This window comes from Schistocerca nitens, chromosome 4 (genome assembly GCF_023898315.1).
Source record: "Schistocerca nitens isolate TAMUIC-IGC-003100 chromosome 4, iqSchNite1.1, whole genome shotgun sequence".
NCBI classification, from domain to species: Eukaryota; Metazoa; Arthropoda; class Insecta; order Orthoptera; family Acrididae; genus Schistocerca; species Schistocerca nitens.
Window position 1 is genome coordinate 616,269,241 of NC_064617.1, and position 23,697 is coordinate 616,292,937.

Genomic DNA, 23,697 nt, shown 5'->3' on the forward strand with positions numbered 1-23,697 from the left:
CATTCATAGTGATTAGTGTGTTCTCTGTTGGAACACGATGAGAACATTGTGTGAAGTGCACAGAAGTAGCTATTTTAGTATGTATGAAAATGTGAGGTAACCACTGTTACTCCTAAATTTCTGTGGAATTAAGTTTTCTGTGTGTGTGTGTGTGTGTGTGTGTGTTTGAAAATCCCAGAGGTTCAAGTTGGTAGTTTATATGTTGCAAGCGAAAAAAGCTTTTTAGTAAACTGAGGCACTAGCATTAGTTGCCTGTTCACTGTGACAAGGAAGCTAGTATAAAAAGTAGCTTGTGGTTTTGTTTGCAAAGAAGTTTTCATGGGATGAAAGCACTGCTTGAGATTATTCTGAGATGATGGGGGGATTGCTAAACATCTAGCATTTTAGTAAGGAGCTTGTCGGACTATTTGTATAGTTGTAAAATTATTTGTTATTTGATGAGAAATTTCTTTATTCATAGCACATGGGCCATCATAGTTGAAGCATAAAGATTGGCATGGTATGCGTAGGTCTGCAAAATGTCCTGACAGTGATGTTCATAGGAACTTGTTGTATACTTTGATTCTTCATCTGTTTAACAGTAGACATAAGAAATGTATTAGTGGAGCAAGTAGCTGTGAAATTAGTAGTGTATGATTGATAGTATGGACGTGGCGCTTGAAGGAAGTGTTTGTTTAGCTGTGGGTGTTTTCATAATTGCCATGTGAGGAGAAGCAATACTCGTGATAGGCGACGAGAGGTACAGAGAGAAACACATTTATTGCGAGTATTGTATATCAGCAGCTCTTGGGCGGGTATCAAGTAAGACGCAAAGTGAAACGAAAGAGGAAGTATGCATGAAAGTGGCCAAATATCGACAAGAGTTCGCACTGTTAGGGTGAGGTGAATAAGCTAGTGCGGTGCGAAAATTTTCGAAGAGAGAGGCGGTTTTAAAGAAAGCACAAGAGTCCTATGAATGCCCTCTTGTGTGTTTCTCTTTCAGTGGCTATTTGGCATGTCTGCTTGCGCCATAGAAAGCTACTGTATGTGCCCCAGGCCCCCATCTAGCGGCCGGAGGTGCAAGCGGTGTTTACATACAGTCTCGCCTGAGGCAATGGTCTCTCATTTCGGAACGCAAGAAGCACTGGTAGCGCACAAAAATAGCCGAGTGAGATCATTGCGGCCAAGTAAGGGTAGAAGTAGGTTCTTTGCAGAATGTCCGAGCTTAAGAAATTCTTCGATAAGTAAATCGCGAAATGTGAAGAATGTGTCGTATTCTCGTAGGGCGTGTTGACGGTCTCGTGGCATAAGTAGCGAGCGGTGATAGCTTGCAAGCAAGATCATACTTCACAGGATCATTTCTGTAGTATGTCTTCAACTCTCTCTAGTTCAACGCTGGAGTAGACGTAACCACGATGATGAGTGGTAGCACTCTCCCTGAGCGTGAGGCTTGCGATCAAGATTCATCGCATCTTGGTTGTAATCGATGATCGTTCACCACATTCTGAGGGATGTGGGAAGGGAATAGCGCTTTCCGAGTGGTGGTTTTATTATATAGTTTAGAAGCATAAGTCATACTGTTGGTATCGGGACCCGCGTTGTTGCAGAAATGTCGCTACAGGTTGTGGAAAGACTTCGATTGCGACATGTCATGAAAGCCTCGTGGAAGTTTCTCGAGTGGCACGGGGGACGAGCCATTTGATTTGGCCTGCTCCAAGTGCTAGGCTTGGATGACAACGACGTACTTTTGAGTTACAAGAATGAGTGAGCAACACAAGAAGAGTGCAATTGATGACCATAAAAAGCTGACACACAACACAGTCTTGATAATCACCACTAATGCATGATGTACGAAACATTTAGGAGGAGCACGTTTGGCTAGCAAACATGAATTGAGTGATTTGCAAGGCAGTGTAATCTGCAAGAAGGAATGCATGAAATTCGCAAATGAATAAGACTGGTTCAAATACTATCGACAGAAATTTTATTTCTGTTGTCAACTAGTATTAATTAGTTGTGTGGGAGCAGGGGGATATTTCCCTTGCACCATACATCTACATACACGTTGCGTGTGATGTGGCCTAGTTTTGCGTACAAAGAACTATCTAGTTGTCAGTTTTTTGAGTGAACGAGAGAGATTAGTGTTAGATGCAGAGCAGTGCGGGCAGTTGTGTGTCGGACGTTGTATGTCGGACGTGGGTCGCCGACAGGAATTATGCGTGCTGCCATCTGTCGGCAGGTGAGGTAATGAAGCAGCTTGAATGGTGACAGAAATGATGAAAATAGTTATCTAAAGAGTAATAGCGACGACATTTGGCAGACACGTATTTCAGCGTTGACAGTTAGTTTGGGGTGTGTGCTTGCATGACACTGGAAGTCTGTTGACGGTGTAGAAGTAGACAAGACGGCAAGAATTTTCGGCGTTCTCGCGGAGAAGTAATAGAGAAGCAGCCATAAGTATTGAAGTGAGGGCGTTGATCGGCACTCTGGTTTCCCTTCAAAACGAATAAATCTTTCGCCTTTTACTAAAGATTTCCGTGGAGGGGAACATTAAATGAGTCTAGAAGGTATTTTTTGTAGTGCTCGGCTATTGCTGAGCCACAATCTCAAGTAAAACGTAATGTGAGTAGCAAGAGGTAGATTGTGTTGTGAGAATGAAGGGCGTGGATTAGCGGATCACGTTTGGCCTGAAATGGCGTGCAGTGTGTTAGACGATTGTGTAGAGAGAGTGAGAGAGGGGGGGACAGAGCTATTTATTGTCCTGCAAACTCTTGGTGAACCCTTTCCGTACCTCAGTTGTAGATGATTTGAGAATGTTTACTTGCACTGCAGTTGCACAACAGCATATAAGCTGATATTTGGAAGTGAATGATGAATGATTGTCTTTGTAATAAATACTGGTATGTGATAAGTAGATTTTGTTTTGAAAGCCAAAATAATTTTTACCGCAGAAGTTTGTGATTTGTAGGTATGATGTGAGTGAGATTTGGGCTGAAGATGGTGGTTAGTTGGGCAGGATGAGTATTTCAGTTGTTTTCAATAGAGTGGATATTAGTGGCACTGGCTTGTTGCCATAATGTGGCATTGGTTCTTTGTTCATAACAGTGTACTCAGTTTTGTAGAAGATTTAGGTGAGAAAGAGACAGTTGTTGAATATGACATAGATAGCTAGAAATGAATTGAGTAGCAATTTCCTGCTAGGTGTAGTTTGGGTATGATGTGTCTCAGTGAGAGATAAATCTTGAAATTGAAGGGTTGTTCCTTGCTACAGTCTTGGAAACTATGTATCTGGTGTTGACTCCAATGTTTTCAAGATTACTTGTGTACAAAATTGGCCAGACTTTGCAGTTTCTTCTTCAATAAATCAGTGGAAGGTGGTGCAGATAATGGTAAAAATGTTCAGTGCCTCCTGTGAGTTGTTGATGCTGCTTGTCTTTTAAGTAAAATTGATAGGGGCTCTTGATTGACCCAGCCATACACAGAGCTGGTGCATACTTGGCTTGAGAAGACTTTGGTCAGTAAATGATGAAATACCAACACAGTGGTCACAACAAAGCTCCTTTCCCTGCATTTTAGTTTCCCTCGGGTATAGAGTGACATGATATTGGCAGAGGATGTGCAGATAATCACTTTGATCAGGCTGTTCGTTTTTTTAATGCTCTTTTACCAGAATCCATTCATAGTGATTAGTGTGTTCTCTGTTGGAACACGATGAGAACATTGTGTGAAGTGCACAGAAGTAGCTATTTTAGTATGTATGAAAATGTGAGGTAACCACTGTTACTCCTAAATTTCTGTGGAATTAAGTTTTCTGTGTGTGTGTGTGTGTGTGTGTGTGTGTTTGAAAATCCCAGAGGTTCAAGTTGGTAGTTTATATGTTGCAAGCGAAAAAAGCTTTTTAGTAAACTGAGGCACTAGCATTAGTTGCCTGTTCACTGTGACAAGGAAGCTAGTATAAAAAGTAGCTTGTGGTTTTGTTTGCAAAGAAGTTTTCATGGGATGAAAGCACTGCTTGAGATTATTCTGAGATGATGGGGGGATTGCTAAACATCTAGCATTTTAGTAAGGAGCTTGTCGGACTATTTGTATAGTTGTAAAATTATTTGTTATTTGATGAGAAATTTCTTTATTCATAGCACATGGGCCATCATAGTTGAAGCATAAAGATTGGCATGGTATGCGTAGGTCTGCAAAATGTCCTGACAGTGATGTTCATAGGAACTTGTTGTATACTTTGATTCTTCATCTGTTTAACAGTAGACATAAGAAATGTATTAGTGGAGCAAGTAGCTGTGAAATTAGTAGTGTATGATTGATAGTATGGACGTGGCGCTTGAAGGAAGTGTTTGTTTAGCTGTGGGTGTTTTCATAATTGCCATGTGAGGAGAAGCAATACTCGTGATAGGCGACGAGAGGTACAGAGAGAAACACATTTATTGCGAGTATTGTATATCAGCAGCTCTTGGGCGGGTATCAAGTAAGACGCAAAGTGAAACGAAAGAGGAAGTATGCATGAAAGTGGCCAAATATCGACAAGAGTTCGCACTGTTAGGGTGAGGTGAATAAGCTAGTGCGGTGCGAAAATTTTCGAAGAGAGAGGCGGTTTTAAAGAAAGCACAAGAGTCCTATGAATGCCCTCTTGTGTGTTTCTCTTTCAGTGGCTATTTGGCATGTCTGCTTGCGCCATAGAAAGCTACTGTATGTGCCCCAGGCCCCCATCTAGCGGCCGGAGGTGCAAGCGGTGTTTACATACAGTCTCGCCTGAGGCAATGGTCTCTCATTTCGGAACGCAAGAAGCACTGGTAGCGCACAAAAATAGCCGAGTGAGATCATTGCGGCCAAGTAAGGGTAGAAGTAGGTTCTTTGCAGAATGTCCGAGCTTAAGAAATTCTTCGATAAGTAAATCGCGAAATGTGAAGAATGTGTCGTATTCTCGTAGGGCGTGTTGACGGTCTCGTGGCATAAGTAGCGAGCGGTGATAGCTTGCAAGCAAGATCATACTTCACAGGATCATTTCTGTAGTATGTCTTCAACTCTCTCTAGTTCAACGCTGGAGTAGACGTAACCACGATGATGAGTGGTAGCACTCTCCCTGAGCGTGAGGCTTGCGATCAAGATTCATCGCATCTTGGTTGTAATCGATGATCGTTCACCACATTCTGAGGGATGTGGGAAGGGAATAGCGCTTTCCGAGTGGTGGTTTTATTATATAGTTTAGAAGCATAAGTCATACTGTTGGTATCGGGACCCGCGTTGTTGCAGAAATGTCGCTACAGGTTGTGGAAAGACTTCGATTGCGACATGTCATGAAAGCCTCGTGGAAGTTTCTCGAGTGGCACGGGGGACGAGCCATTTGATTTGGCCTGCTCCAAGTGCTAGGCTTGGATGACAACGACGTACTTTTGAGTTACAAGAATGAGTGAGCAACACAAGAAGAGTGCAATTGATGACCATAAAAAGCTGACACACAACACAGTCTTGATAATCACCACTAATGCATGATGTACGAAACATTTAGGAGGAGCACGTTTGGCTAGCAAACATGAATTGAGTGATTTGCAAGGCAGTGTAATCTGCAAGAAGGAATGCATGAAATTCGCAAATGAATAAGACTGGTTCAAATACTATCGACAGAAATTTTATTTCTGTTGTCAACTAGTATTAATTAGTTGTGTGGGAGCAGGGGGATATTTCCCTTGCACCATACATCTACATACACGTTGCGTGTGATGTGGCCTAGTTTTGCGTACAAAGAACTATCTAGTTGTCAGTTTTTTGAGTGAACGAGAGAGATTAGTGTTAGATGCAGAGCAGTGCGGGCAGTTGTGTGTCGGACGTTGTATGTCGGACGTGGGTCGCCGACAGGAATTATGCGTGCTGCCATCTGTCGGCAGGTGAGGTAATGAAGCAGCTTGAATGGTGACAGAAATGATGAAAATAGTTATCTAAAGAGTAATAGCGACGACATTTGGCAGACACGTATTTCAGCGTTGACAGTTAGTTTGGGGTGTGTGCTTGCATGACACTGGAAGTCTGTTGACGGTGTAGAAGTAGACAAGACGGCAAGAATTTTCGGCGTTCTCGCGGAGAAGTAATAGAGAAGCAGCCATAAGTATTGAAGTGAGGGCGTTGATCGGCACTCTGGTTTCCCTTCAAAACGAATAAATCTTTCGCCTTTTACTAAAGATTTCCGTGGAGGGGAACATTAAATGAGTCTAGAAGGTATTTTTTGTAGTGCTCGGCTATTGCTGAGCCACAATCTCAAGTAAAACGTAATGTGAGTAGCAAGAGGTAGATTGTGTTGTGAGAATGAAGGGCGTGGATTAGCGGATCACGTTTGGCCTGAAATGGCGTGCAGTGTGTTAGACGATTGTGTAGAGAGAGTGAGAGAGGGGGGGACAGAGCTATTTATTGTCCTGCAAACTCTTGGTGAACCCTTTCCGTACCTCAGTTGTAGATGATTTGAGAATGTTTACTTGCACTGCAGTTGCACAACAGCATATAAGCTGATATTTGGAAGTGAATGATGAATGATTGTCTTTGTAATAAATACTGGTATGTGATAAGTAGATTTTGTTTTGAAAGCCAAAATAATTTTTACCGCAGAAGTTTGTGATTTGTAGGTATGATGTGAGTGAGATTTGGGCTGAAGATGGTGGTTAGTTGGGCAGGATGAGTATTTCAGTTGTTTTCAATAGAGTGGATATTAGTGGCACTGGCTTGTTGCCATAATGTGGCATTGGTTCTTTGTTCATAACAGTGTACTCAGTTTTGTAGAAGATTTAGGTGAGAAAGAGACAGTTGTTGAATATGACATAGATAGCTAGAAATGAATTGAGTAGCAATTTCCTGCTAGGTGTAGTTTGGGTATGATGTGTCTCAGTGAGAGATAAATCTTGAAATTGAAGGGTTGTTCCTTGCTACAGTCTTGGAAACTATGTATCTGGTGTTGACTCCAATGTTTTCAAGATTACTTGTGTACAAAATTGGCCAGACTTTGCAGTTTATTCTTCAATAAATCAGTGGAAGGTGGTGCAGATAATGGTAAAAATGTTCAGTGCCTCCTGTGAGTTGTTGATGCTGCTTGTCTTTTAAGTAAAATTGATAGGGGCTCTTGATTGACCCAGCCATACACAGAGCTGGTGCATACTTGGCTTGAGAAGACTTTGGTCAGTAAATGATGAAATACCAACACAGTGGTCACAACAAAGCTCCTTTCCCTGCATTTTAGTTTCCCTCGGGTATAGAGTGACATGATATTGGCAGAGGATGTGCAGATAATCACTTTGATCAGGCTGTTCGTTTTTTTAATGCTCTTTTACCAGAATCCATTCATAGTGATTAGTGTGTTCTCTGTTGGAACACGATGAGAACATTGTGTGAAGTGCACAGAAGTAGCTATTTTAGTATGTATGAAAATGTGAGGTAACCACTGTTACTCCTAAATTTCTGTGGAATTAAGTTTTCTGTGTGTGTGTGTGTGTGTGTGTGTTTGAAAATCCCAGAGGTTCAAGTTGGTAGTTTATATGTTGCAAGCGAAAAAAGCTTTTTAGTAAACTGAGGCACTAGCATTAGTTGCCTGTTCACTGTGACAAGGAAGCTAGTATAAAAAGTAGCTTGTGGTTTTGTTTGCAAAGAAGTTTTCATGGGATGAAAGCACTGCTTGAGATTATTCTGAGATGATGGGGGGATTGCTAAACATCTAGCATTTTAGTAAGGAGCTTGTCGGACTATTTGTATAGTTGTAAAATTATTTGTTATTTGATGAGAAATTTCTTTATTCATAGCACATGGGCCATCATAGTTGAAGCATAAAGATTGGCATGGTATGCGTAGGTCTGCAAAATGTCCTGACAGTGATGTTCATAGGAACTTGTTGTATACTTTGATTCTTCATCTGTTTAACAGTAGACATAAGAAATGTATTAGTGGAGCAAGTAGCTGTGAAATTAGTAGTGTATGATTGATAGTATGGACGTGGCGCTTGAAGGAAGTGTTTGTTTAGCTGTGGGTGTTTTCATAATTGCCATGTGAGGAGAAGCAATACTCGTGATAGGCGACGAGAGGTACAGAGAGAAACACATTTATTGCGAGTATTGTATATCAGCAGCTCTTGGGCGGGTATCAAGTAAGACGCAAAGTGAAACGAAAGAGGAAGTATGCATGAAAGTGGCCAAATATCGACAAGAGTTCGCACTGTTAGGGTGAGGTGAATAAGCTAGTGCGGTGCGAAAATTTTCGAAGAGAGAGGCGGTTTTAAAGAAAGCACAAGAGTCCTATGAATGCCCTCTTGTGTGTTTCTCTTTCAGTGGCTATTTGGCATGTCTGCTTGCGCCATAGAAAGCTACTGTATGTGCCCCAGGCCCCCATCTAGCGGCCGGAGGTGCAAGCGGTGTTTACATACAGTCTCGCCTGAGGCAATGGTCTCTCATTTCGGAACGCAAGAAGCACTGGTAGCGCACAAAAATAGCCGAGTGAGATCATTGCGGCCAAGTAAGGGTAGAAGTAGGTTCTTTGCAGAATGTCCGAGCTTAAGAAATTCTTCGATAAGTAAATCGCGAAATGTGAAGAATGTGTCGTATTCTCGTAGGGCGTGTTGACGGTCTCGTGGCATAAGTAGCGAGCGGTGATAGCTTGCAAGCAAGATCATACTTCACAGGATCATTTCTGTAGTATGTCTTCAACTCTCTCTAGTTCAACGCTGGAGTAGACGTAACCACGATGATGAGTGGTAGCACTCTCCCTGAGCGTGAGGCTTGCGATCAAGATTCATCGCATCTTGGTTGTAATCGATGATCGTTCACCACATTCTGAGGGATGTGGGAAGGGAATAGCGCTTTCCGAGTGGTGGTTTTATTATATAGTTTAGAAGCATAAGTCATACTGTTGGTATCGGGACCCGCGTTGTTGCAGAAATGTCGCTACAGGTTGTGGAAAGACTTCGATTGCGACATGTCATGAAAGCCTCGTGGAAGTTTCTCGAGTGGCACGGGGGACGAGCCATTTGATTTGGCCTGCTCCAAGTGCTAGGCTTGGATGACAACGACGTACTTTTGAGTTACAAGAATGAGTGAGCAACACAAGAAGAGTGCAATTGATGACCATAAAAAGCTGACACACAACACAGTCTTGATAATCACCACTAATGCATGATGTACGAAACATTTAGGAGGAGCACGTTTGGCTAGCAAACATGAATTGAGTGATTTGCAAGGCAGTGTAATCTGCAAGAAGGAATGCATGAAATTCGCAAATGAATAAGACTGGTTCAAATACTATCGACAGAAATTTTATTTCTGTTGTCAACTAGTATTAATTAGTTGTGTGGGAGCAGGGGGATATTTCCCTTGCACCATACATCTACATACACGTTGCGTGTGATGTGGCCTAGTTTTGCGTACAAAGAACTATCTAGTTGTCAGTTTTTTGAGTGAACGAGAGAGATTAGTGTTAGATGCAGAGCAGTGCGGGCAGTTGTGTGTCGGACGTTGTATGTCGGACGTGGGTCGCCGACAGGAATTATGCGTGCTGCCATCTGTCGGCAGGTGAGGTAATGAAGCAGCTTGAATGGTGACAGAAATGATGAAAATAGTTATCTAAAGAGTAATAGCGACGACATTTGGCAGACACGTATTTCAGCGTTGACAGTTAGTTTGGGGTGTGTGCTTGCATGACACTGGAAGTCTGTTGACGGTGTAGAAGTAGACAAGACGGCAAGAATTTTCGGCGTTCTCGCGGAGAAGTAATAGAGAAGCAGCCATAAGTATTGAAGTGAGGGCGTTGATCGGCACTCTGGTTTCCCTTCAAAACGAATAAATCTTTCGCCTTTTACTAAAGATTTCCGTGGAGGGGAACATTAAATGAGTCTAGAAGGTATTTTTTGTAGTGCTCGGCTATTGCTGAGCCACAATCTCAAGTAAAACGTAATGTGAGTAGCAAGAGGTAGATTGTGTTGTGAGAATGAAGGGCGTGGATTAGCGGATCACGTTTGGCCTGAAATGGCGTGCAGTGTGTTAGACGATTGTGTAGAGAGAGTGAGAGAGGGGGGGACAGAGCTATTTATTGTCCTGCAAACTCTTGGTGAACCCTTTCCGTACCTCAGTTGTAGATGATTTGAGAATGTTTACTTGCACTGCAGTTGCACAACAGCATATAAGCTGATATTTGGAAGTGAATGATGAATGATTGTCTTTGTAATAAATACTGGTATGTGATAAGTAGATTTTGTTTTGAAAGCCAAAATAATTTTTACCGCAGAAGTTTGTGATTTGTAGGTATGATGTGAGTGAGATTTGGGCTGAAGATGGTGGTTAGTTGGGCAGGATGAGTATTTCAGTTGTTTTCAATAGAGTGGATATTAGTGGCACTGGCTTGTTGCCATAATGTGGCATTGGTTCTTTGTTCATAACAGTGTACTCAGTTTTGTAGAAGATTTAGGTGAGAAAGAGACAGTTGTTGAATATGACATAGATAGCTAGAAATGAATTGAGTAGCAATTTCCTGCTAGGTGTAGTTTGGGTATGATGTGTCTCAGTGAGAGATAAATCTTGAAATTGAAGGGTTGTTCCTTGCTACAGTCTTGGAAACTATGTATCTGGTGTTGACTCCAATGTTTTCAAGATTACTTGTGTACAAAATTGGCCAGACTTTGCAGTTTATTCTTCAATAAATCAGTGGAAGGTGGTGCAGATAATGGTAAAAATGTTCAGTGCCTCCTGTGAGTTGTTGATGCTGCTTGTCTTTTAAGTAAAATTGATAGGGGCTCTTGATTGACCCAGCCATACACAGAGCTGGTGCATACTTGGCTTGAGAAGACTTTGGTCAGTAAATGATGAAATACCAACACAGTGGTCACAACAAAGCTCCTTTCCCTGCATTTTAGTTTCCCTCGGGTATAGAGTGACATGATATTGGCAGAGGATGTGCAGATAATCACTTTGATCAGGCTGTTCGTTTTTTTAATGCTCTTTTACCAGAATCCATTCATAGTGATTAGTGTGTTCTCTGTTGGAACACGATGAGAACATTGTGTGAAGTGCACAGAAGTAGCTATTTTAGTATGTATGAAAATGTGAGGTAACCACTGTTACTCCTAAATTTCTGTGGAATTAAGTTTTCTGTGTGTGTGTGTGTGTGTGTGTGTTTGAAAATCCCAGAGGTTCAAGTTGGTAGTTTATATGTTGCAAGCGAAAAAAGCTTTTTAGTAAACTGAGGCACTAGCATTAGTTGCCTGTTCACTGTGACAAGGAAGCTAGTATAAAAAGTAGCTTGTGGTTTTGTTTGCAAAGAAGTTTTCATGGGATGAAAGCACTGCTTGAGATTATTCTGAGATGATGGGGGGATTGCTAAACATCTAGCATTTTAGTAAGGAGCTTGTCGGACTATTTGTATAGTTGTAAAATTATTTGTTATTTGATGAGAAATTTCTTTATTCATAGCACATGGGCCATCATAGTTGAAGCATAAAGATTGGCATGGTATGCGTAGGTCTGCAAAATGTCCTGACAGTGATGTTCATAGGAACTTGTTGTATACTTTGATTCTTCATCTGTTTAACAGTAGACATAAGAAATGTATTAGTGGAGCAAGTAGCTGTGAAATTAGTAGTGTATGATTGATAGTATGGACGTGGCGCTTGAAGGAAGTGTTTGTTTAGCTGTGGGTGTTTTCATAATTGCCATGTGAGGAGAAGCAATACTCGTGATAGGCGACGAGAGGTACAGAGAGAAACACATTTATTGCGAGTATTGTATATCAGCAGCTCTTGGGCGGGTATCAAGTAAGACGCAAAGTGAAACGAAAGAGGAAGTATGCATGAAAGTGGCCAAATATCGACAAGAGTTCGCACTGTTAGGGTGAGGTGAATAAGCTAGTGCGGTGCGAAAATTTTCGAAGAGAGAGGCGGTTTTAAAGAAAGCACAAGAGTCCTATGAATGCCCTCTTGTGTGTTTCTCTTTCAGTGGCTATTTGGCATGTCTGCTTGCGCCATAGAAAGCTACTGTATGTGCCCCAGGCCCCCATCTAGCGGCCGGAGGTGCAAGCGGTGTTTACATACAGTCTCGCCTGAGGCAATGGTCTCTCATTTCGGAACGCAAGAAGCACTGGTAGCGCACAAAAATAGCCGAGTGAGATCATTGCGGCCAAGTAAGGGTAGAAGTAGGTTCTTTGCAGAATGTCCGAGCTTAAGAAATTCTTCGATAAGTAAATCGCGAAATGTGAAGAATGTGTCGTATTCTCGTAGGGCGTGTTGACGGTCTCGTGGCATAAGTAGCGAGCGGTGATAGCTTGCAAGCAAGATCATACTTCACAGGATCATTTCTGTAGTATGTCTTCAACTCTCTCTAGTTCAACGCTGGAGTAGACGTAACCACGATGATGAGTGGTAGCACTCTCCCTGAGCGTGAGGCTTGCGATCAAGATTCATCGCATCTTGGTTGTAATCGATGATCGTTCACCACATTCTGAGGGATGTGGGAAGGGAATAGCGCTTTCCGAGTGGTGGTTTTATTATATAGTTTAGAAGCATAAGTCATACTGTTGGTATCGGGACCCGCGTTGTTGCAGAAATGTCGCTACAGGTTGTGGAAAGACTTCGATTGCGACATGTCATGAAAGCCTCGTGGAAGTTTCTCGAGTGGCACGGGGGACGAGCCATTTGATTTGGCCTGCTCCAAGTGCTAGGCTTGGATGACAACGACGTACTTTTGAGTTACAAGAATGAGTGAGCAACACAAGAAGAGTGCAATTGATGACCATAAAAAGCTGACACACAACACAGTCTTGATAATCACCACTAATGCATGATGTACGAAACATTTAGGAGGAGCACGTTTGGCTAGCAAACATGAATTGAGTGATTTGCAAGGCAGTGTAATCTGCAAGAAGGAATGCATGAAATTCGCAAATGAATAAGACTGGTTCAAATACTATCGACAGAAATTTTATTTCTGTTGTCAACTAGTATTAATTAGTTGTGTGGGAGCAGGGGGATATTTCCCTTGCACCATACATCTACATACACGTTGCGTGTGATGTGGCCTAGTTTTGCGTACAAAGAACTATCTAGTTGTCAGTTTTTTGAGTGAACGAGAGAGATTAGTGTTAGATGCAGAGCAGTGCGGGCAGTTGTGTGTCGGACGTTGTATGTCGGACGTGGGTCGCCGACAGGAATTATGCGTGCTGCCATCTGTCGGCAGGTGAGGTAATGAAGCAGCTTGAATGGTGACAGAAATGATGAAAATAGTTATCTAAAGAGTAATAGCGACGACATTTGGCAGACACGTATTTCAGCGTTGACAGTTAGTTTGGGGTGTGTGCTTGCATGACACTGGAAGTCTGTTGACGGTGTAGAAGTAGACAAGACGGCAAGAATTTTCGGCGTTCTCGCGGAGAAGTAATAGAGAAGCAGCCATAAGTATTGAAGTGAGGGCGTTGATCGGCACTCTGGTTTCCCTTCAAAACGAATAAATCTTTCGCCTTTTACTAAAGATTTCCGTGGAGGGGAACATTAAATGAGTCTAGAAGGTATTTTTTGTAGTGCTCGGCTATTGCTGAGCCACAATCTCAAGTAAAACGTAATGTGAGTAGCAAGAGGTAGATTGTGTTGTGAGAATGAAGGGCGTGGATTAGCGGATCACGTTTGGCCTGAAATGGCGTGCAGTGTGTTAGACGATTGTGTAGAGAGAGTGAGAGAGGGGGGGACAGAGCTATTTATTGTCCTGCAAACTCTTGGTGAACCCTTTCCGTACCTCAGTTGTAGATGATTTGAGAATGTTTACTTGCACTGCAGTTGCACAACAGCATATAAGCTGATATTTGGAAGTGAATGATGAATGATTGTCTTTGTAATAAATACTGGTATGTGATAAGTAGATTTTGTTTTGAAAGCCAAAATAATTTTTACCGCAGAAGTTTGTGATTTGTAGGTATGATGTGAGTGAGATTTGGGCTGAAGATGGTGGTTAGTTGGGCAGGATGAGTATTTCAGTTGTTTTCAATAGAGTGGATATTAGTGGCACTGGCTTGTTGCCATAATGTGGCATTGGTTCTTTGTTCATAACAGTGTACTCAGTTTTGTAGAAGATTTAGGTGAGAAAGAGACAGTTGTTGAATATGACATAGATAGCTAGAAATGAATTGAGTAGCAATTTCCTGCTAGGTGTAGTTTGGGTATGATGTGTCTCAGTGAGAGATAAATCTTGAAATTGAAGGGTTGTTCCTTGCTACAGTCTTGGAAACTATGTATCTGGTGTTGACTCCAATGTTTTCAAGATTACTTGTGTACAAAATTGGCCAGACTTTGCAGTTTCTTCTTCAATAAATCAGTGGAAGGTGGTGCAGATAATGGTAAAAATGTTCAGTGCCTCCTGTGAGTTGTTGATGCTGCTTGTCTTTTAAGTAAAATTGATAGGGGCTCTTGATTGACCCAGCCATACACAGAGCTGGTGCATACTTGGCTTGAGAAGACTTTGGTCAGTAAATGATGAAATACCAACACAGTGGTCACAACAAAGCTCCTTTCCCTGCATTTTAGTTTCCCTCGGGTATAGAGTGACATGATATTGGCAGAGGATGTGCAGATAATCACTTTGATCAGGCTGTTCGTTTTTTTAATGCTCTTTTACCAGAATCCATTCATAGTGATTAGTGTGTTCTCTGTTGGAACACGATGAGAACATTGTGTGAAGTGCACAGAAGTAGCTATTTTAGTATGTATGAAAATGTGAGGTAACCACTGTTACTCCTAAATTTCTGTGGAATTAAGTTTTCTGTGTGTGTGTGTGTGTGTGTGTGTTTGAAAATCCCAGAGGTTCAAGTTGGTAGTTTATATGTTGCAAGCGAAAAAAGCTTTTTAGTAAACTGAGGCACTAGCATTAGTTGCCTGTTCACTGTGACAAGGAAGCTAGTATAAAAAGTAGCTTGTGGTTTTGTTTGCAAAGAAGTGTTCATGGGATGAAAGCACTGCTTGAGATTATTCTGAGATGATGGGGGGATTGCTAAACATCTAGCATTTTAGTAAGGAGCTTGTCGGACTATTTGTATAGTTGTAAAATTATTTGTTATTTGATGAGAAATTTCTTTATTCATAGCACATGGGCCATCATAGTTGAAGCATAAAGATTGGCATGGTATGCGTAGGTCTGCAAAATGTCCTGACAGTGATGTTCATAGGAACTTGTTGTATACTTTGATTCTTCATCTGTTTAACAGTAGACATAAGAAATGTATTAGTGGAGCAAGTAGCTGTGAAATTAGTAGTGTATGATTGATAGTATGGACGTGGCGCTTGAAGGAAGTGTTTGTTTAGCTGTGGGTGTTTTCATAATTGCCATGTGAGGAGAAGCAATACTCGTGATAGGCGACGAGAGGTACAGAGAGAAACACATTTATTGCGAGTATTGTATATCAGCAGCTCTTGGGCGGGTATCAAGTAAGACGCAAAGTGAAACGAAAGAGGAAGTATGCATGAAAGTGGCCAAATATCGACAAGAGTTCGCACTGTTAGGGTGAGGTGAATAAGCTAGTGCGGTGCGAAAATTTTCGAAGAGAGAGGCGGTTTTAAAGAAAGCACAAGAGTCCTATGAATGCCCTCTTGTGTGTTTCTCTTTCAGTGGCTATTTGGCATGTCTGCTTGCGCCATAGAAAGCTACTGTATGTGCCCCAGGCCCCCATCTAGCGGCCGGAGGTGCAAGCGGTGTTTACATACAGTCTCGCCTGAGGCAATGGTCTCTCATTTCGGAACGCAAGAAGCACTGGTAGCGCACAAAAATAGCCGAGTGAGATCATTGCGGCCAAGTAAGGGTAGAAGTAGGTTCTTTGCAGAATGTCCGAGCTTAAGAAATTCTTCGATAAGTAAATCGCGAAATGTGAAGAATGTGTCGTATTCTCGTAGGGCGTGTTGACGGTCTCGTGGCATAAGTAGCGAGCGGTGATAGCTTGCAAGCAAGATCATACTTCACAGGATCATTTCTGTAGTATGTCTTCAACTCTCTCTAGTTCAACGCTGGAGTAGACGTAACCACGATGATGAGTGGTAGCACTCTCCCTGAGCGTGAGGCTTGTGATCAAGATTCATCGCATCTTGGTTGTAATCGATGATCGTTCACCACATTCTGAGGGATGTGGGAAGGGAATAGCGCTTTCCGAGTGGTGGTTTTATTATATAGATTAGAAGCATAAGTCATACTGTTGGTATCGGGACCCGCGTTGTTGCAGAAATGTCGCTACAGGTTGTGGAAAGACTTCGATTGCGACATGTCATGAAAGCCTCGTGGAAGTTTCTCGAGTGGCACGGGGGACGAGCCATTTGATTTGGCCTGCTCCAAGTGCTAGGCTTGGATGACAACGACGTACTTTTGAGTTACAAGAATGAGTGAGCAACACAAGAAGAGTGCAATTGATGACCATAAAAAGCTGACACACAACACAGTCTTGATAATCACCACTAATGCATGATGTACGAAACATTTAGGAGGAGCACGTTTGGCTAGCAAACATGAATTGAGTGATTTGCAAGGCAGTGTAATCTGCAAGAAGGAATGCATGAAATTCGCAAATGAATAAGACTGGTTCAAATACTATCGACAGAAATTTTATTTCTGTTGTCAACTAGTATTAATTAGTTGTGTGGGAGCAGGGGGATATTTCCCTTGCACCATACATCTACATACACGTTGCGTGTGATGTGGCCTAGTTTTGCGTACAAAGAACTATCTAGTTGTCAGTTTTTTGAGTGAACGAGAGAGATTAGTGTTAGATGCAGAGCAGTGCGGGCAGTTGTGTGTCGGACGTTGTATGTCGGACGTGGGTCGCCGACAGGAATTATGCGTGCTGCCATCTGTCGGCAGGTGAGGTAATGAAGCAGCTTGAATGGTGACAGAAATGATGAAAATAGTTATCTAAAGAGTAATAGCGACGACATTTGGCAGACACGTATTTCAGCGTTGACAGTTAGTTTGGGGTGTGTGCTTGCATGACACTGGAAGTCTGTTGACGGTGTAGAAGTAGACAAGACGGCAAGAATTTTCGGCGTTCTCGCGGAGAAGTAATAGAGAAGCAGCCATAAGTATTGAAGTGAGGGCGTTGATCGGCACTCTGGTTTCCCTTCAAAACGAATAAATCTTTCGCCTTTTACTAAAGATTTCCGTGGAGGGGAACATTAAATGAGTCTAGAAGGTATTTTTTGTAGTGCTCGGCTATTGCTGAGCCACAATCTCAAGTAAAACGTAATGTGAGTAGCAAGAGGTAGATTGTGTTGTGAGAATGAAGGGCGTGGATTAGCGGATCACGTTTGGCCTGAAATGGCGTGCAGTGTGTTAGACGATTGTGTAGAGAGAGTGAGAGAGGGGGGGACAGAGCTATTTATTGTCCTGCAAACTCTTGGTGAACCCTTTCCGTACCTCAGTTGTAGATGATTTGAGAATGTTTACTTGCACTGCAGTTGCACAACAGCATATAAGCTGATATTTGGAAGTGAATGATGAATGATTGTCTTTGTAATAAATACTGGTATGTGATAAGTAGATTTTGTTTTGAAAGCCAAAATAATTTTTACCGCAGAAGTTTGTGATTTGTAGGTATGATGTGAGTGAGATTTGGGCTGAAGATGGTGGTTAGTTGGGCAGGATGAGTATTTCAGTTGTTTTCAATAGAGTGGATATTAGTGGCACTGGCTTGTTGCCATAATGTGGCATTGGTTCTTTGTTCATAACAGTGTACTCAGTTTTGTAGAAGATTTAGGTGAGAAAGAGACAGTTGTTGAATATGACATAGATAGCTAGAAATGAATTGAGTAGCAATTTCCTGCTAGGTGTAGTTTGGGTATGATGTGTCTCAGTGAGAGATAAATCTTGAAATTGAAGGGTTGTTCCTTGCTACAGTCTTGGAAACTATGTATCTGGTGTTGACTCCAATGTTTTCAAGATTACTTGTGTACAAAATTGGCCAGACTTTGCAGTTTCTTCTTCAATAAATCAGTGGAAGGTGGTGCAGATAATGGTAAAAATGTTCAGTGCCTCCTGTGAGTTGTTGATGCTGCTTGTCTTTTAAGTAAAATTGATAGGGGCTCTTGATTGACCCAGCCATACACAGAGCTGGTGCATACTTGGCTTGAGAAGACTTTGGTCAGTAAATGATGAAATACCAACACAGTGGTCACAACAAAGCTCCTTTCCCTGCATTTTAGTTTCCCTCGGGTATAGAGTGACATGATATTGGCAGAGGATGTGCAGATAATCACTTTGATCAGGCTGTTCGTTTTTTTAATGCTCTTTTACCAGAATCCATTCATAGTGATTAGTGTGTTCTCTGTTGGAACACGATGAGAACATTGTGTGAAGTGCACAGAAGTAGCTATTTTAGTATGTATGAAAATGTGAGGTAACCACTGTTACTCCTAAATTTCTGTGGAATTAAGTTTTCTGTGTGTGTGTGTGTGTGTGTTTGAAAATCCCAGAGGTTCAAGTTGGTAGTTTATATGTTGCAAGCGAAAAAAGCTTTTTAGTAAACTGAGGCACTAGCATTAGTTGCCTGTTCACTGTGACAAGGAAGCTAGTATAAAAAGTAGCTTGTGGTTTTGTTTGCAAAGAAGTTTTCATGGGATGAAAGCACTGCTTGAGATTATTCTGAGATGATGGGGGGATTGCTAAACATCTAGCATTTTAGTAAGGAGCTTGTCGGACTATTTGTATAGTTGTAAAATTATTTGTTATTTGATGAGAAATTTCTTTATTCATAGCACATGGGCCATCATAGTTGAAGCATAAAGATTGGCATGGTATGCGTAGGTCTGCAAAATGTCCTGACAGTGATGTTCATAGGAACTTGTTGTATACTTTGATTCTTCATCTGTTTAACAGTAGACATAAGAAATGTATTAGTGGAGCAAGTAGCTGTGAAATTAGTAGTGTATGATTGATAGTATGGACGTGGCGCTTGAAGGAAGTGTTTGTTTAGCTGTGGGTGTTTTCATAATTGCCATGTGAGGAGAAGCAATACTCGTGATAGGCGACGAGAGGTACAGAGAGAAACACATTTATTGCGAGTATTGTATATCAGCAGCTCTTGGGCGGGTATCAAGTAAGACGCAAAGTGAAACGAAAGAGGAAGTATGCATGAAAGTGGCCAAATATCGACAAGAGTTCGCACTGTTAGGGTGAGGTGAATAAGCTAGTGCGGTGCGAAAATTTTCGAAGAGAGAGGCGGTTTTAAAGAAAGCACAAGAGTCCTATGAATGCCCTCTTGTGTGTTTCTCTTTCAGTGGCTATTTGGCATGTCTGCTTGCGCCATAGAAAGCTACTGTATGTGCCCCAGGCCCCCATCTAGCGGCCGGAGGTGCAAGCGGTGTTTACATACAGTCTCGCCTGAGGCAATGGTCTCTCATTTCGGAACGCAAGAAGCACTGGTAGCGCACAAAAATAGCCGAGTGAGATCATTGCGGCCAAGTAAGGGTAGAAGTAGGTTCTTTGCAGAATGTCCGAGCTTAAGAAATTCTTCGATAAGTAAATCGCGAAATGTGAAGAATGTGTCGTATTCTCGTAGGGCGTGTTGACGGTCTCGTGGCATAAGTAGCGAGCGGTGATAGCTTGCAAGCAAGATCATACTTCACAGGATCATTTCTGTAGTATGTCTTCAACTCTCTCTAGTTCAACGCTGGAGTAGACGTAACCACGATGATGAGTGGTAGCACTCTCCCTGAGCGTGAGGCTTGCGATCAAGATTCATCGCATCTTGGTTGTAATCGATGATCGTTCACCACATTCTGAGGGATGTGGGAAGGGAATAGCGCTTTCCGAGTGGTGGTTTTATTATATAGTTTAGAAGCATAAGTCATACTGTTGGTATCGGGACCCGCGTTGTTGCAGAAATGTCGCTACAGGTTGTGGAAAGACTTCGATTGCGACATGTCATGAAAGCCTCGTGGAAGTTTCTCGAGTGGCACGGGGGACGAGCCATTTGATTTGGCCTGCTCCAAGTGCTAGGCTTGGATGACAACGACGTACTTTTGAGTTACAAGAATGAGTGAGCAACACAAGAAGAGTGCAATTGATGACCATAAAAAGCTGACACACAACACAGTCTTGATAATCACCACTAATGCATGATGTACGAAACATTTAGGAGGAGCACGTTTGGCTAGCAAACATGAATTGAGTGATTTGCAAGGCAGTGTAATCTGCAAGAAGGAATGCATGAAATTCGCAAATGAATAAGACTGGTTCAAATACTATCGACAGAAATTTTATTTCTGTTGTCAACTAGTATTAATTAGTTGTGTGGGAGCAGGGGGATATTTCCCTTGCACCATACATCTACATACACGTTGCGTGTGATGTGGCCTAGTTTTGCGTACAAAGAACTATCTAGTTGTCAGTTTTTTGAGTGAACGAGAGAGATTAGTGTTAGATGCAGAGCAGTGCGGGCAGTTGTGTGTCGGACGTTGTATGTCGGACGTGGGTCGCCGACAGGAATTATGCGTGCTGCCATCTGTCGGCAGGTGAGGTAATGAAGCAGCTTGAATGGTGACAGAAATGATGAAAATAGTTATCTAAAGAGTAATAGCGACGACATTTGGCAGACACGTATTTCAGCGTTGACAGTTAGTTTGGGGTGTGTGCTTGCATGACACTGGAAGTCTGTTGACGGTGTAGAAGTAGACAAGACGGCAAGAATTTTCGGCGTTCTCGCGGAGAAGTAATAGAGAAGCAGCCATAAGTATTGAAGTGAGGGCGTTGATCGGCACTCTGGTTTCCCTTCAAAACGAATAAATCTTTCGCCTTTTACTAAAGATTTCCGTGGAGGGGAACATTAAATGAGTCTAGAAGGTATTTTTTGTAGTGCTCGGCTATTGCTGAGCCACAATCTCAAGTAAAACGTAATGTGAGTAGCAAGAGGTAGATTGTGTTGTGAGAATGAAGGGCGTGGATTAGCGGATCACGTTTGGCCTGAAATGGCGTGCAGTGTGTTAGACGATTGTGTAGAGAGAGTGAGAGAGGGGGGGACAGAGCTATTTATTGTCCTGCAAACTCTTGGTGAACCCTTTCCGTACCTCAGTTGTAGATGATTTGAGAATGTTTACTTGCACTGCAGTTGCACAACAGCATATAAGCTGATATTTGGAAGTGAATGATGAATGATTGTCTTTGTAATAAATACTGGTATGTGATAAGTAGATTTTGTTTTGAAAGCCAAAATAATTTTTACCGCAGAAGTTTGTGATTTGTAGGTATGATGTGAGTGAGATTTGGGCTGAAGATGGTGGTTAGTTGGGCAGGATGAGTATTTCAGTTGTTTTCAATAGAGTGGATATTAGTGGCACTGGCTTGTTGCCATAATGTGGCATTGGTTCTTTGTTCATAACAGTGTACTCAGTTTTGTAGAAGATTTAGGTGAGAAAGAGACAGTTGTTGAATATGACATAGATAGCTAGAAATGAATTGAGTAGCAATTTCCTGCTAGGTGTAGTTTGGGTATGATGTGTCTCAGTGAGAGATAAATCTTGAAATTGAAGGGTTGTTCCTTGCTACAGTCTTGGAAACTATGTATCTGGTGTTGACTCCAATGTTTTCAAGATTACTTGTGTACAAAATTGGCCAGACTTTGCAGTTTCTTCTTCAATAAATCAGTGGAAGGTGGTGCAGATAATGGTAAAAATGTTCAGTGCCTCCTGTGAGTTGTTGATGCTGCTTGTCTTTTAAGTAAAATTGATAGGGGCTCTTGATTGACCCAGCCATACACAGAGCTGGTGCATACTTGGCTTGAGAAGACTTTGGTCAGTAAATGATGAAATACCAACACAGTGGTCACAACAAAGCTCCTTTCCCTGCATTTTAGTTTCCCTCGGGTATAGAGTGACATGATATTGGCAGAGGATGTGCAGATAATCACTTTGATCAGGCTGTTCGTTTTTTTAATGCTCTTTTACCAGAATCCATTCATAGTGATTAGTGTGTTCTCTGTTGGAACACGATGAGAACATTGTGTGAAGTGCACAGAAGTAGCTATTTTAGTATGTATGAAAATGTGAGGTAACCACTGTTACTCCTAAATTTCTGTGGAATTAAGTTTTCTGTGTGTGTGTGTGTGTGTGTGTGTGTTTGAAAATCCCAGAGGTTCAAGTTGGTAGTTTATATGTTGCAAGCGAAAAAAGCTTTTTAGTAAACTGAGGCACTAGCATTAGTTCCCTGTTCACTGTGACAAGGAAGCTAGTATAAAAAGTAGCTTGTGGTTTTGTTTGCAAAGAAGTGTTCATGGGATGAAAGCACTGCTTGAGATTATTCTGAGATGATGGGGGGATTGCTAAACATCTAGCATTTTAGTAAGGAGCTTGTCGGACTATTTGTATAGTTGTAAAATTATTTGTTATTTGATGAGAAATTTCTTTATTCATAGCACATGGGCCATCATAGTTGAAGCATAAAGATTGGCATGGTATGCGTAGGTCTGCAAAATGTCCTGACAGTGATGTTCATAGGAACTTGTTGTATACTTTGATTCTTCATCTGTTTAACAGTAGACATAAGAAATGTATTAGTGGAGCAAGTAGCTGTGAAATTAGTAGTGTATGATTGATAGTATGGACGTGGCGCTTGAAGGAAGTGTTTGTTTAGCTGTGGGTGTTTTCATAATTGCCATGTGAGGAGAAGCAATACTCGTGATAGGCGACGAGAGGTACAGAGAGAAACACATTTATTGCGAGTATTGTATATCAGCAGCTCTTGGGCGGGTATCAAGTAAGACGCAAAGTGAAACGAAAGAGGAAGTATGCATGAAAGTGGCCAAATATCGACAAGAGTTCGCACTGTTAGGGTGAGGTGAATAAGCTAGTGCGGTGCGAAAATTTTCGAAGAGAGAGGCGGTTTTAAAGAAAGCACAAGAGTCCTATGAATGCCCTCTTGTGTGTTTCTCTTTCAGTGGCTATTTGGCATGTCTGCTTGCGCCATAGAAAGCTACTGTATGTGCCCCAGGCCCCCATCTAGCGGCCGGAGGTGCAAGCGGTGTTTACATACAGTCTCGCCTGAGGCAATGGTCTCTCATTTCGGAACGCAAGAAGCACTGGTAGCGCACAAAAATAGCCGAGTGAGATCATTGCGGCCAAGTAAGGGTAGAAGTAGGTTCTTTGCAGAATGTCCGAGCTTAAGAAATTCTTCGATAAGTAAATCGCGAAATGTGAAGAATGTGTCGTATTCTCGTAGGGCGTGTTGACGGTCTCGTGGCATAAGTAGCGAGCGGTGATAGCTTGCAAGCAAGATCATACTTCACAGGATCATTTCTGTAGTATGTCTTCAACTCTCTCTAGTTCAACGCTGGAGTAGACGTAACCACGATGATGAGTGGTAGCACTCTCCCTGAGCGTGAGGCTTGCGATCAAGATTCATCGCATCTTGGTTGTAATCGATGATCGTTCACCACATTCTGAGGGATGTGGGAAGGGAATAGCGCTTTCCGAGTGGTGGTTTTATTATATAGTTTAGAAGCATAAGTCATACTGTTGGTATCGGGACCCGCGTTGTTGCAGAAATGTCGCTACAGGTTGTGGAAAGACTTCGATTGCGACATGTCATGAAAGCCTCGTGGAAGTTTCTCGAGTGGCACGGGGGACGAGCCATTTGATTTGGCCTGCTCCAAGTGCTAGGCTTGGATGACAACGACGTACTTTTGAGTTACAAGAATGAGTGAGCAACACAAGAAGAGTGCAATTGATGACCATAAAAAGCTGAC

The 23,697-nt window shown here is 42.1% G+C and overlaps 13 non-coding genes across 13 annotated transcripts; all 13 read left to right on the forward strand.

Moving 5' to 3' along the window:
- The first annotated feature begins 1,315 nt into the window (after positions 1 to 1,315).
- LOC126254403 (small nucleolar RNA U3) lies at positions 1,316 to 1,522 on the forward strand. Its single transcript, XR_007546096.1, has one exon. It is a non-coding gene; the product is annotated as a small nucleolar RNA U3 (small nucleolar RNA).
- Positions 1,523 to 2,460: 938 nt separating this feature from the next.
- LOC126254597 (U5 spliceosomal RNA) lies at positions 2,461 to 2,579 on the forward strand. The gene has a single exon (XR_007546261.1). It is a non-coding gene; the product is annotated as a U5 spliceosomal RNA (small nuclear RNA).
- Positions 2,580 to 4,970: 2,391 nt separating this feature from the next.
- Positions 4,971 to 5,177, forward strand: LOC126254404 (small nucleolar RNA U3). The gene has a single exon (XR_007546097.1). It is a non-coding gene; the product is annotated as a small nucleolar RNA U3 (small nucleolar RNA).
- A 938-nt stretch (positions 5,178 to 6,115) lies between these two features.
- On the forward strand, positions 6,116 to 6,234 carry LOC126254599 (U5 spliceosomal RNA). The gene has a single exon (XR_007546262.1). It is a non-coding gene; the product is annotated as a U5 spliceosomal RNA (small nuclear RNA).
- A 2,387-nt stretch (positions 6,235 to 8,621) lies between these two features.
- On the forward strand, positions 8,622 to 8,828 carry LOC126254405 (small nucleolar RNA U3). Its single transcript, XR_007546098.1, has one exon. It is a non-coding gene; the product is annotated as a small nucleolar RNA U3 (small nucleolar RNA).
- A 938-nt stretch (positions 8,829 to 9,766) lies between these two features.
- On the forward strand, positions 9,767 to 9,885 carry LOC126254600 (U5 spliceosomal RNA). The gene has a single exon (XR_007546263.1). It is a non-coding gene; the product is annotated as a U5 spliceosomal RNA (small nuclear RNA).
- A 2,387-nt stretch (positions 9,886 to 12,272) lies between these two features.
- On the forward strand, positions 12,273 to 12,479 carry LOC126254407 (small nucleolar RNA U3). Its single transcript, XR_007546099.1, has one exon. It is a non-coding gene; the product is annotated as a small nucleolar RNA U3 (small nucleolar RNA).
- A 938-nt stretch (positions 12,480 to 13,417) lies between these two features.
- LOC126254601 (U5 spliceosomal RNA) lies at positions 13,418 to 13,536 on the forward strand. Its single transcript, XR_007546264.1, has one exon. It is a non-coding gene; the product is annotated as a U5 spliceosomal RNA (small nuclear RNA).
- A 2,387-nt stretch (positions 13,537 to 15,923) lies between these two features.
- On the forward strand, positions 15,924 to 16,130 carry LOC126254563 (small nucleolar RNA U3). Its single transcript, XR_007546233.1, has one exon. It is a non-coding gene; the product is annotated as a small nucleolar RNA U3 (small nucleolar RNA).
- Positions 16,131 to 17,068: 938 nt separating this feature from the next.
- Positions 17,069 to 17,187, forward strand: LOC126254602 (U5 spliceosomal RNA). The gene has a single exon (XR_007546265.1). It is a non-coding gene; the product is annotated as a U5 spliceosomal RNA (small nuclear RNA).
- A 2,383-nt stretch (positions 17,188 to 19,570) lies between these two features.
- LOC126254409 (small nucleolar RNA U3) lies at positions 19,571 to 19,777 on the forward strand. Its single transcript, XR_007546100.1, has one exon. It is a non-coding gene; the product is annotated as a small nucleolar RNA U3 (small nucleolar RNA).
- Positions 19,778 to 20,715: 938 nt separating this feature from the next.
- LOC126254603 (U5 spliceosomal RNA) lies at positions 20,716 to 20,834 on the forward strand. Its single transcript, XR_007546266.1, has one exon. It is a non-coding gene; the product is annotated as a U5 spliceosomal RNA (small nuclear RNA).
- Positions 20,835 to 23,223: 2,389 nt separating this feature from the next.
- LOC126254410 (small nucleolar RNA U3) lies at positions 23,224 to 23,430 on the forward strand. The gene has a single exon (XR_007546101.1). It is a non-coding gene; the product is annotated as a small nucleolar RNA U3 (small nucleolar RNA).
- The last annotated feature ends 267 nt before the right edge of the window (positions 23,431 to 23,697 follow it).